The sequence below is a fragment of the Ranitomeya variabilis genome, chromosome 1, assembly GCF_051348905.1.
Source record: "Ranitomeya variabilis isolate aRanVar5 chromosome 1, aRanVar5.hap1, whole genome shotgun sequence".
NCBI lineage: Eukaryota > Metazoa > Chordata > Amphibia > Anura > Dendrobatidae > Ranitomeya > Ranitomeya variabilis.
This window is the reverse complement of record NC_135232.1, coordinates 599,961,571-599,973,563: the sequence shown is the minus strand read 5'-3', so window position 1 is coordinate 599,973,563 and position 11,993 is coordinate 599,961,571. Positions and strand designations below refer to the sequence as shown.

At 46.7% G+C, this 11,993-nt stretch overlaps 1 long non-coding RNA gene across 1 annotated transcript in view; it reads right to left on the bottom strand.

Annotated features, from left to right (window-relative positions):
• Positions 1–2,733: 2,733 nt before the first annotated feature.
• LOC143769887 (uncharacterized) overlaps positions 2,734–11,993 on the bottom strand; it is a 53,252-nt gene continuing 43,992 nt past the window's right edge. Inside the window, exon 5 of the long non-coding RNA XR_013214502.1 lies at positions 2,734–3,348. This is a non-coding gene — a long non-coding RNA (uncharacterized LOC143769887). The remainder of the gene's footprint in view (positions 3,349–11,993) is intronic.

The following is an 11,993-nucleotide window of genomic DNA, read 5'->3' as shown; positions in this document are numbered from 1 at the left end:
TGTCCTTAACATAAGAAGGTAAGGTCTCTACAATTGTTTTTAAATAATAATCAACAAATTTACAAATGGGGTCACACAGACCACCTATTCCTGACACGATCGGACGTCCCGGAGGATTGACGGCGTCCTTGTGCACCTTTGGGAGTAAGTAAAAGGTAGGTATCTTTGGGAATTTGACACTGAGGCCCTCAAAAACTTTTTTGTCAATGACCCCCGAATCTAAAGCTCTCAGTAAGATTTTTTGGAGTCGTGCAGAGAAGGACACCACTGGGTTATATCCTATTTTTGTATACACATCATTATTACGTAACTGTCGATAGGCCTCCCGTTCATATTTGGCCACTGGCCAGATCACAATATTCCCTCCCTTGTCCCTTTTTATTTGTTGTTGTTTCACATGATGCAGGTTTTTCCATAGTGAGCAGTGAATATAGCAATATGATTAAGTTCCGCATATGCTACAAGCAGCATAAGATCTATATGGTCACTTGAGAACATAAGATTGGACAATACCATCATATTGGAGAACAATTGCAAAAGTCTGGACCCCCTGTCGCATGGGAGAGCCTCCACCGTATACTTATGTGCCACACATGGATACATTTTTTAGTTCTACATGATGCAGGTGTCTTCCATAGTGAGCAGTGAATACTGCAATATGACTTAGTCCCGTATATGCTACAAGCAGCAAAAGATCTATATGGTTATTTGGAACACAAGATCGGACAATACCAATATATTGGGAGAATTTTTGCTAAAGTTTGGACCCCCTGCTATATGGGAGAACCTCTATCTTTTATTTATGTGTCACACATGTATTTTTTAGTTTTTATCTAGCATATGGTCACCTTATATACACCCTGGCCGTGGTGCGCGCTAACAGTGTTACTGGGGTCGGTCACCCGCTCTCGTCCGGCGGCGCCCATCTGCGCATGGGATCGGGACCTATCGGTGCCTGCTCCTATGTGTGGCTGGGCAGGCCCGGGCTGGGGCGGGGAGATGACTGCAGTGATGTGGGCGTGCGCCGCCCAACACGGCCGGGGGGTGGTTACCATCACATGATGGTCACATGACCGTTGTCAGGACGATATAAGGTCCTGAAAACCATTCCCAATCCACACTATTCCCCTTGATAAAGCAAGTACTTACAGGTAGCGAAACGTGCGTCGGGGTGCGTGCTGGAGCGTCCGCATACCAGGTGAGACCAGCCTCCCATGTGTTCAATATGATAACCGTTTTTTCAGGACCACTAGCGTTTCCAGGGTCCACAAGGTTTTTGTGTCTAGGACCTTAGGGTGCACATAACGCATGGTCTATAGCTCTTTCACCACTCGTGTCCATATGGCATAGGACACACAGAGGGTGATAGACATAGTATTTTATTCATAGTTACACATGGAGATTTTGGCTTGGTAGCACCTTAGTTATGGTCCACATTAAGAACATGTACAGCTAATGGTTTATGTGGTACGCTCCTCTATTAATCCTGGTGTCTTTCTTTACACTCTTGTGTTCTGTACACGGGTATTTACAGATAACGTGTTCATGTGTTTTTGTATCATGTCTATTTTATTGGTCTTTTTTGTATGAGTGTTTTTTGTAACTAATAAATTTATCGCTTTTATATATTTGAGAAAGCTTCCTTTGTTCTCTTCTATTAACTATGATCTATAAGGAGGATGTTTATGGTTTTTTGTGACATATGGGGGTCACAATGATGTTTCTGGAAAATTGGTTAATTATATTGATCTGTATGTATTGCAACAACTATTGTTTGTTTAATATGATGTGATTTATATATCTGTATGCATATTGTTCACATGTCAACAAAGTTAAAAAAAAAAAAAAAAGGAGTCCTCATTTACAGACCGGATGTTCCTCCTCCCCCTTTCCCTGTGAGCACAGTCAAGTGTGTGCAACTGAAACTGAAAGTCACAGCAGATCTCTCTCAGAAACCAGATTGATCCTGTTCTCATGTTGTATGCTGGATGTTCTTAATTCTCAATAAATGAACATTCTCTGTTGCTCGTTGTGGACATCACGCTGATTAACCCGCTGCTAACAGTTTGCTTTATATGTATGATGACGTGTTATGTTACCACCCGTAAAGGGAAGTGAATACATGTCACTTTTGGCATGGACCCGTAGAATCGCCATATAGAAGCAAAACGGCGTCATCCACCTCTCTCCGCACACCTCCCCAACTCACCTGCATATACAACTTACCCCATTTTCCTGAATTTCACCCAAAATTGGTCATTTTAGGGCAGACCTGGCGTTTAACCCTGTATGAGGAGTCTTCCCGGGAGGGGTAGAGGTGGGGCACAAACATCCCAAGGAATGTTATCAACCATATAGATGGTATATAAGTGTTGGTGTCTTCCCCAGATGGCCTCGCTCTCCTCTCCTCCACTGTCCACCTGACACGTGCACAAAACAAGACTGGTGCAACGTCTAGGCAATGAGGAGCCTCTTTGAATTTCGCCGACGTACACAGGAATCACCAACTGATTTTGGCATTTCATAGCCTCTTTTTTCACATGCTTCTTTGAGAATTTGGTGTGTCTTACCCTAATCAGTGTTCATTCATGGTGAAAAACACCATCCTAGTTGAATTGGGGCCTGAGGCTAATCCTGGGACCTCCATTAATCTGCATAATGATCATCATGAGTAAGTCCACTGATCAAATGTATTTATAAGTATAATTTTTCTTTATAATAAAGAAAAAGAAACAGGAAAAGTAATATTTATATAGAATAATATAGTACACATTTTATTTATTCGACATTTCATTTTGGATCATAAGCATTTCCTAATGTAAAGATTTTCACTTCATTATTGCTTTTCACCACCAGGGGGCAGCAGCATTCTTTCAGTAATACGCTTTGGAAAATTCTGATGCTTTTTGTTTCCTGTGAGGACAACTTCCTACTTTCAGCCTTTACTTAACTTGTTACTGAGAGTAGAAACATCATTGTTTGTTTCTAACAAGTACCTATTACAAGCAGATTACTTCTTCTAAGGGCTCGGGAAATAGGGCTTAAATCACACTTAACTCCTAGTCCCAAAAATAAAAAAAAATCTGGTGAGCTCCTTACTTTCCTGCTAATGGGCTAAGTGATAGGTGATGGAGCATCAATACTGATATAATTACATAGATGCTCAGTGGAGCTGTGTACGGGACTTTACTTCGGCTCTGTGAGCCCACCATGTGGCACTGCTTTTATGGTTCTGTAGGGATAGATTGTATCAGGTGTAGGTTATAAAAAGCTTTGGTATAAAAAAATTCAGCAGCAAGCCAGTTCCTCCTTCTTCCACATTCTCACGTACGTGCATCCTGCTGAACACTGAAAACAAAAATGGGGAAGAACAAATTAGAAGCCACAGAGATCACTATAATACCCTGTATAACATACTTATTACATTACAGCCATATGTCAAATGGTCATAATGAGAAAGATACACCATAGAGCAAGGGTGCTGGGATTTACCATTGTATTAATGCTATATTCTACATAAATATACACTAAAGAACGAGGATACAGAGGTTTACCATTGCCTTACTGCCATAATCTCCAAGCTGCTACTTTCTTGTAAGTGTGGCCCCCAGTGTCCTGGTCGTCACAGTGGTATTGCTTTCCTCCCGAGGAGAGTGATGCTACGTTTGGAGGCAAGGAAGGATAACTGCATCCAGGTATCACAAACATGCAACACATTCTTACTCCAGGCCACCAGGGGGAGCTTTTGATCCAATTTACTAGGTGACTCCCCACATATATATATAAAACTGGTAGTCTGTAGGGAAAGTTAGTCAGTCCATCAGGGAAGCTGTTCCTGGCAGGAGCGGATTCCTGTCAGAGGATGGAGGAGAGGGTACTGTTGTGAATTCTGCTCTTGGGTTCCCTCCGGTGGTTGTTGGTGGTAATGCAGTTGTCCCTGGGTTGCAATCCTGGGCAGGTGTTCCTGCTGATTGCAGCTCTGACTGGGCTATTTAGGTGTGCAGGATTCATTAGTCATTGCCAGTTGTCCATTGTTCTTGGAGGTTTTGCATCTCTGTCTGGTTCCTCCTGCCCTGCTGCCAAAATCAGCAAAGATAAGTGTCTGTTTTTTGTTTCTGCAGCACACATGCAGTGTGCTTTACAATTCAGTGCTATTCATTGTTTTTCTTAGTCCAGCTTTGACTGTGTTTGGATTTATTCAGTCAAGTTGGATTCTCAGGAGATGCAGATATACATTCCATGTCTTTTAGTTAGATGGTGGAATTTTTGTATTATCTGCTGTGGATATTTTTAGGGTTTTAATACTGACCGCTTAGTATTCTGTCCTATCCTTTTCTATTTAGCTAGAGTGGCCTCCTTTGCTAAATCCTGTTTTCTGCCTGTGTGTGTCTTTCCTTTTATACTCAGTCAATATTTGTGGGGGGCTGCCTATCCTTTGGGGTTCTGCTCTGAGGCAAGATAGAATTCCCATTTCCATCTATAGGGGTATTTAGTCCTCCGGCTGTGTCGAGGTGTCTAGGATGTGTTAGGTACACCCCACGGCTACTTCTAGTTGCGGTGTCAGTTTAGGGATTGCGGTCAGTACAGGTTCCACCTACTCCAGAGAAAGTCCATGCGGCTCCAAGGTCACCAGATCTTAACAGGGTACACGGAGCTGTGCATGCCCTAAGAGCTGCAGCTCCCAGAAAGAGACATTTTGAAAGCAGAATTGTATTGCAGCAAGCGTGAAGGAAAGCAATGCACAGGAAAGGATACCAGAAGGGGACCAGCCAGGAGCAGGCTGCCTCCTTCTGAGGCGCAGAACACCGGTAGTCGGAACACCGAGGTAGTAAGGACCTCTATGCCTTACTTCAGAGACCGGCAGGACAGCTAATTGCACGTTACCTGTCCGCACTTACACTCAGGAGGCACGGTGGCACCTCTCAGAGGCCGGGGCATGCTAGAGTCCCTATAAACAGCCTCAAGCCACCAATCATACAGGTTTTGTCCGGGGATAGAGAGAGAGAGACACCACATCTGTAAGGACCTTATTTGAAGCTTATGCAGTAAGGGACTACACCAATACAGTGCAAGGGAAGGCTATTGATTTCCACCTGGACAAGGGGACTCTGGAATTGCCTCCAAACCGGCCGGACTCTACCTGCCCTGTGATCTGGTGCCCTGGACTGTGGCTGCTGAAACCAACAGTAAACAACATAAAGAGACTGCAGTCTTGTGTCCTCGTTCTTCACTGCACCTCTCACCATTCCACCATCTACACACTGGGAAGCCCTGGGGATATACTTCACCTGTGGGAAGGTATACCATATAGCTGCCATAACATCACCCCAGTGGACCCCTTAAAGCAGCGTCGGTCACCCTGACCGAATACCACAGGTGGTGTCACGAACATAAACTTTATCCCTTTAAAGACCTTTCCCTTTTATACGGACGTCCCAGGGCCAGCCACCGTGACATCCCCTGTGAACTGCAGGACCCGGTACCATGTAATCCCTTGCCCTGACAGGGCGCTCCAACTTGGTGTCACGAACAGGATCTACTGACCTTGAAAAATCGTGTCATGTGTGCCTAAAAGACTGTGCCTAACGTGTATCGCAAAGGACCGCCAAAATTGCCGCCAAAATCGCTGCCATTACAGTGCCACGAGGAGCGCCGGAGAAGAAGGGCATGCCATTATGGGAGGAGACTACCAAAGCAGCGCGAACAGTGCTGACCACCCCCTACGAATTCTGTTACATGATGAGGACCTGCCCATCTGCCAAAGAGGTCCGCCTCCTGATTTGCAATGGCACGAACAAGGTGGAGAAGGAGCCCCGCTCCCAAGAAATGGAGGAGCAGCGTGCATGTGTGGCCACAGATCCGGAAGAAGAGATGGTGACCAGCGGGTACCTGAACAACGACGAAGTGACCTGGGACCATCCCAAGCCACTGGAGGAGGATCCGAGGGTCCGGACTTCCTGGAGCCACGGGTGGAGACGCTGAGCCGCCAGCCCCTGGACACAGAGCTGACCGCAGTGAAGGAATGTAAGTCAGCCCTGTGCAGGAAGATAGCACTGGAAGAGTCGCAGTCCGGGCAGCAGCTGACTCCAGCATCCTCATCAGCGGAGCAGACCGGCATCGGTGGAACTACATCAGACACAGGTACAGAAAGCGACCCTGCCCCAGTGACCGATCCCACTCCAGCGACCGCTCTTCCCCCAGTAACTAACCTCGCTCCAGCGACAGTGCCTGCCCCAGATGAAGGCCCTGCTCCAGCGACTATTACCACCGACGACGAGATGCTGACAGGCCCGCTCCCAGCACCCATAGGCACACCGCTGGAGGTGAGCCCCGGGAGGGACATCCTGAACGGGATCTGTGCCGAGGGGATCATGTGACCTACACCCGTCACCGGGATGAAAAAGGTTGGTGCGCTCGGAACGTTAAGAAATGCGTAACCACCACAGTGCCACCTAGTGTCAAAATCGATACCCCCACTATCCCTCCAGTTACAAAGCCTGCAACTCCTCAAACCAACACTACTACTACTGTGTGCATAATCACCACCACTGAGACAACTGCAGTGGCAACTGCAATAGCTGACATACGCACTCAAGCCACACAAACTTTGATAGCCGCTAATGACTTGACCATACATGAGAGGCAAACCCATGATGTTGATATAGCATCAGATGACGATCTGGATACAAATCTTTCAGGGCCAGACATGTTCGATACCGATTGGTACCTTGGCTACTGCTATAACAAAACAAAGCAAATCTGAAAATGACTGTATATAGTTAACCGTTAACTCTTTGCTGCTCCCGTTTAAAAGTTCACAAACCCTACCAGGGTTTCTTCTAAAAGGAGTCCCCTGTTTAAAGGGATCCTATGTTTTGCACAAGTTGCTCGTTGCCTTCCTTTCAAAGACACTGGAGTCATGGACAGTGAATGGCTCAAAAACTTTCACTTGTAAATAATTTGCACCTTCTTAAGGGTGCTTTCTACTGGTTTTACATATGAGTTCTTAAAGGGACTGTTCCCATGTTGCCTTAAAGTTCAGACTTCTTTTCCAGAGACCTGAAGAAAAACCCGTTTGGCGAGGCAGGATTCCAGGTCTGGATACATGCCTTGTAGCCTGACCAAGACCAACATTGGGGCTTAATGACGGGTCCTTCACATCGTTTCTGCTGTTACAACGTTATTGATTGACTTGAGTATTATTTGCACTACCTCATTGAAAGACTTAAATACTGGTTAGACCCTTAAAGGGAATGTTGAGTCGTTGCACTTTGCCAGATAGACTTGTATGTTGCAAGATGGAAAGTTAATATAGTAAATAGTAATAAAATTGATTTAGATTTAGACAGATAGTAGGAAAATGCTTAATGATGCATTTTTGAATAAACTGAGAAGAAGATATAGTGAGACCGTGGGGGTTAGTCGAACGTTTTGTACTTGAATAAAGGTAAAATGTTTGTTTTAGCACTTAAAAGATAGTATACCCGTAGTGGGTAATAGCTCTTCATAGTTAGTAAATGTACTGTTTATTAAATTGTTCTTAAAAGTGGATCCACAATGTAAATAGTTCATGCAACGTTCAAGTGTCCTCACCTCCCATAAAGGGAAGCTCCAGTTCCATTATTGTTATTAACTTTTTTTAGCATTTTAAAAATTGTATGTCTTTTTGCTAACATGCATTGTTGTTCTTCTTTTCCCAGTCCGGGAGTACTGGGACATTTTGAAAGCAGAATTGTATTGCAGCGAGTGTGAAGGAAAGCAAGGCACAGGAGAGGATACCAGAAGGGGACCAGCCAGGAGCAGGCTGCCTCCTTCTGAGGTGCAGAACACCGGTAGCCGGAACACCGAGGTAGTAAGGACCTCTATGCCTTACTTCAGGGGCCGGCAGGATAGCTAATTGCACGTTACCTGTCCGCACTTACACCCAGTGTCTTGCCGTTCTGTCTGTATCTGGTTTTCGGCGTGACAATGCATATGTTTGCTTTAACCCTTTACTCTTTTCCCCCTAATTTGAGCTGGGATACTGTTGGCTGTTACCTGGATGGAGCCTTCTCAGTTCCCTGTTCTGCTGTGCAGCCGTGCATGGTGGTTGGGTCTTTTCTGTTGCATGATCTTCCTCATGTGCGGTCCCTGGTTGCCGCTGTGGAAGCTGTCCGTGGGTTGTGAGGTCATGTGCAGCTGGTGCATGACTTTCCACATGTGTCAGTGCGTGCAGTCACAGCCTTGTGCCCTAAGCCACAGTTCCTGCACTGATTGTGCTGTAATGGTTTCTGTGTGTGCTTAGGGCGTGCGCGGCCACACCTCCCCTGCTTTTATCAGGGTTAGGGTGTGTACTTGAAATGCTGTCCCCAGCCAATTGCTGAGAGGCATCTCCTATATAAAGTTCCCCTGCCCTATGGGCGGGGCCTGAGCTACTCACAAAGCTCCTGAAATTTGCTATGTGTGTTTGTGTTCCTGCACCTCTCCTGTCTATGTTTTGGTACCAAAGCCCTTGCCTTGATTCCTGTTTTGTCCTGTTCTGGGGCCTGTCCTGGAGGTGGTATATCCAGGCCCGAATCCTTGATCCTGTACCTGTCCTGTACCTGAACCTGTCTGAACTGTGTCTGCTGTGATTATGTTCCTGGAATCCCTCTGCATCTGGAGCCTCACTCCCAGTGACTTTGAGTCTCTTGAAACTGGTGTTTCTGCTGAGCATCTACTACTCTGTGCTCTGACTACCATGCGGTGTTAACCCCGTCTGGCTCACATCCAGTATTGCGGTGCTTGCACCATCTCGCTTGAGTTCCTTCCTAGGTCCGATGCCCGGAGCTTGACGACCGCAGTCTGGAACCTGATGACCGCTGCCTGGAGCTTGGAGCCTGATGACTGGTAGTGCCTGTAGGTCATGTTTGATGTCCGAAACCGAATGACTCCTGTCTGATGTCTGCCGGTGACCCTGGGTCCAGATGTCCTGATGTCCTGTCTGTACCCTGATGTCCTGCGTGTGTCCTGGTGATCTCATGGACCCTGATGTCCTGATATCCTGTCTGTACCCTGATGTCCTGTGTCCTATGTCCTTATGTAACTGATGACCTGGGCTGCCACGCCAGTGTCCCAGCTAGTGACCTGGGCTGCCACGCCAGTGTCCCAGATGTCTATCCAGTATTCCTGTGTCCTGATGCCCGGCCTGTGTCCTGATGTCCTAAGGTCTTTCCTGAGTCCAGATGTCCTGATGTCCTGTCTGTATCCTGATGTCTTGCCTGCACCCTGATGTCCACGTGTACCCTGATGTCCTGCCTGGGTCCTGATGTCCTGCCTATGTGTGCCTCGGTGATCCGTTGGTGCCTTGGGGTCCACTGGGTGGTACCCTTCTGGAGGTGTGGAATCGGGAGCCTGACATCATCATGTTTTGTTTATGTACTGTGTGACTTTACTTTAGTAAACTTTGCTTTCTCTATACCTGAAGTTGTGCGGTGTAATCAAGTCCTACGTGTCTCTTTCCTTGTCCACATGCTCAGCTGCCACAGAACCCCGGTCTCTGCCCTCCCCTAGTTCAGGTAGGCCCGGGTCCCCCTCTGCAGTTTAAAGGGTCCGTATTTTGTCCCCGGGGGACACACGCCCCATGCCTTCTGAGGTTGGTCGGCGTCTATGGGCTGAGCCGCATTAGCAGCTGCAGCTGATCGTGACAGAAGCTCAGGCGTTGGACTCAGCTGAGCATGTATGCATGGTAGGACTGTTTCCGAGCCCCGCTTGGGCGGCGGATGATATGGCTCGGATCCCAGCTGGTAGTGGACTAGATTGCTCAACCCTGCGCTTTGTTAGTGGTTTGGATTTCTGGAGCAATGAACTCTGCTGCTTGTGAACTGGGACTTACCGCCTTTCCCAAGAGAAGTTTCTGTGTATTTTTCTGGGACTTCAGAAGAGGGGACTTTAAGAGGGGATAATGTCACGCCGTTCTGTCTGTATCTGGTTTTTGGCGTGACAATGCATATGTTTGCTTTAACCCTTTACTCTTTTCCCCCTAATTTGAGCTGGCATACTGTTGGCTGTTACCTGGATGGAGCCTTCTCAGTTCCCTGCTCTGCTGCGCAGCCGTGCATGGTGGTTGGGTCTTTTCTGTTGCATGATCTAGCTCATGTGCGGTCCCTGGTTGCCGCTGTGGAAGCTGACCGCGGGTTGTGAGGTAATTTGCAGCTGGTGCATGACTTTCCACGTGTGTCAGTGCGTGCAGTCACAGCCTGGTGCCCTAAGCCACAGTTCCTGCACTGATTGTGCTATAATGGTTTCTGTGTGTGCTAAGGGCGTGCGCGGCCACACCTCCCCTGCTTTTATCAGGGTTAGGGTGTGTACTTGAAATGCTTTCCCCAGCCAATTGCTGAGGGGCAGCTCCTATATAAAGTTCCCCTGCCCTATGGGCGGGGCCTGAGCTACTCACAAAGCTCCTGAACTTTGCTATGTGTGTTTGTGTTCCTGCACCTCTCCTGTCTATGTTTTGGTACCAAAGCCCTTGCCTTGATTCCTGTTTTGTCCTGTTCTGGCGCCTGTCCCGGAGGCGGTATATCCAGGCCCGAATCCTTGATCCTGTACCTGTCCTGTACCTGAACCTGTCTGAACTGTGTCTGCTCTGATTATGTTCCTGGAATCCCTCTGCATCTGTGTTGTGAACTATATTTCTTGGCTCCCTCTTGTGGTCACTAGCGGTATTACACTTGGATCATCTTTCTCCAGGTTGGTACCCACCTGGTTTGTTAGGCCTTGGGTGTTCCTATTTAGACTTCCTGGAAACTCAGTCTAGTGCCTGGAATCGATGTAGTCAGTCTATGTCTGTTTGCTCCTTTCTCCTGTTCTTTGCAAGATAAGCTAAGTCCTGCTTTCTTATTTTTGTTTATTCGCTTTGCTTCTATTTTGTTCCAGCTTGTTCATAATGTGATTCCTGATTTTTGCTGGAAGCTCTAGGGGGCTGATATTCTCCCCCCACAGCGTTAGTCGGTGCGGGAGTTCTTGGATTTTCAGCGTGGATATTTTTGTAGGGTTTTTGCTGACCGTATAAGTCTCCTTCCTATTTTCTGCTATTAATTAGTGGGCCTCTCTTTGCTAAATCTAGTTCATCCTTACATTTGTCTTTTCTTCTTACCTCACCTTATTTGTTGGGGGCTTGTATTATAAAATTGGGGTCCTTTCTCTTGAGGCAAGTGAGGTCTTATTTTCTCTGAAAGGGTTAGTTAGTTCTCCGGCTGGTGCGAGACGTCTAGAATCAACGTAGGTACGTTCCCCGGCTACTTCTAGTTGTGCTAGGATTAGAAATACGGTCAGCCAAGTTACCACCTTCCTATGAGCTGGTTTTTGTGTTTGCGGACTTAGCTGGAACTTCTGAGATCCTCTACCACTAGGATCATAACCGTATTCCAGGCCGAAAGTGAATATTTATTGCATTGCAGAAGCGGGATTAAAAGAAAAGAAGTTCTGAGTTTTTTTTTTTTTTTTTCTTCTTCCCCTTTTTCCTCTGTGGCTTGAAGCTCTGCTGCAGACATGAATGTTCAGACTCTGATTACTAGTGTGGATCAGCTTGCTGCACGAGTGCAGGGCATTCAGGATTTTGTTATTAGTAGTCCTATGTCAGAGCCTAAGATACCTATTCCTGAGCTTTTCTCTGGTGACCGATTTAAATTTGGGAATTTTACGAATAATTGTAAATTGTTTCTATCTTTGAGACCGCGTTCGTCTGGAGACTCAGCTCAGCAAGTTAAAATTGTTATCTCTGTCTTGCGTGGCGACCCTCAGGATTGGGCTTTTTCATTGGCGCCAGGAGATCCGGCATTGGCAAATATTGATGCGTTTTTTCTGGCACTCGGATTGCTTTATGAGGAGCCCAATCTTGAAATTCAGGCAGAAAAAGCGTTGCTGGCTATCTCTCAGGGCCAAGATGAGGCTGAAGTGTATTGCCAAAAATTTCGGAAATGGTCCGTGCTTACTCAATGGAATGAGTGTGCTCTGGCCGCAAATTTCAGAAATGG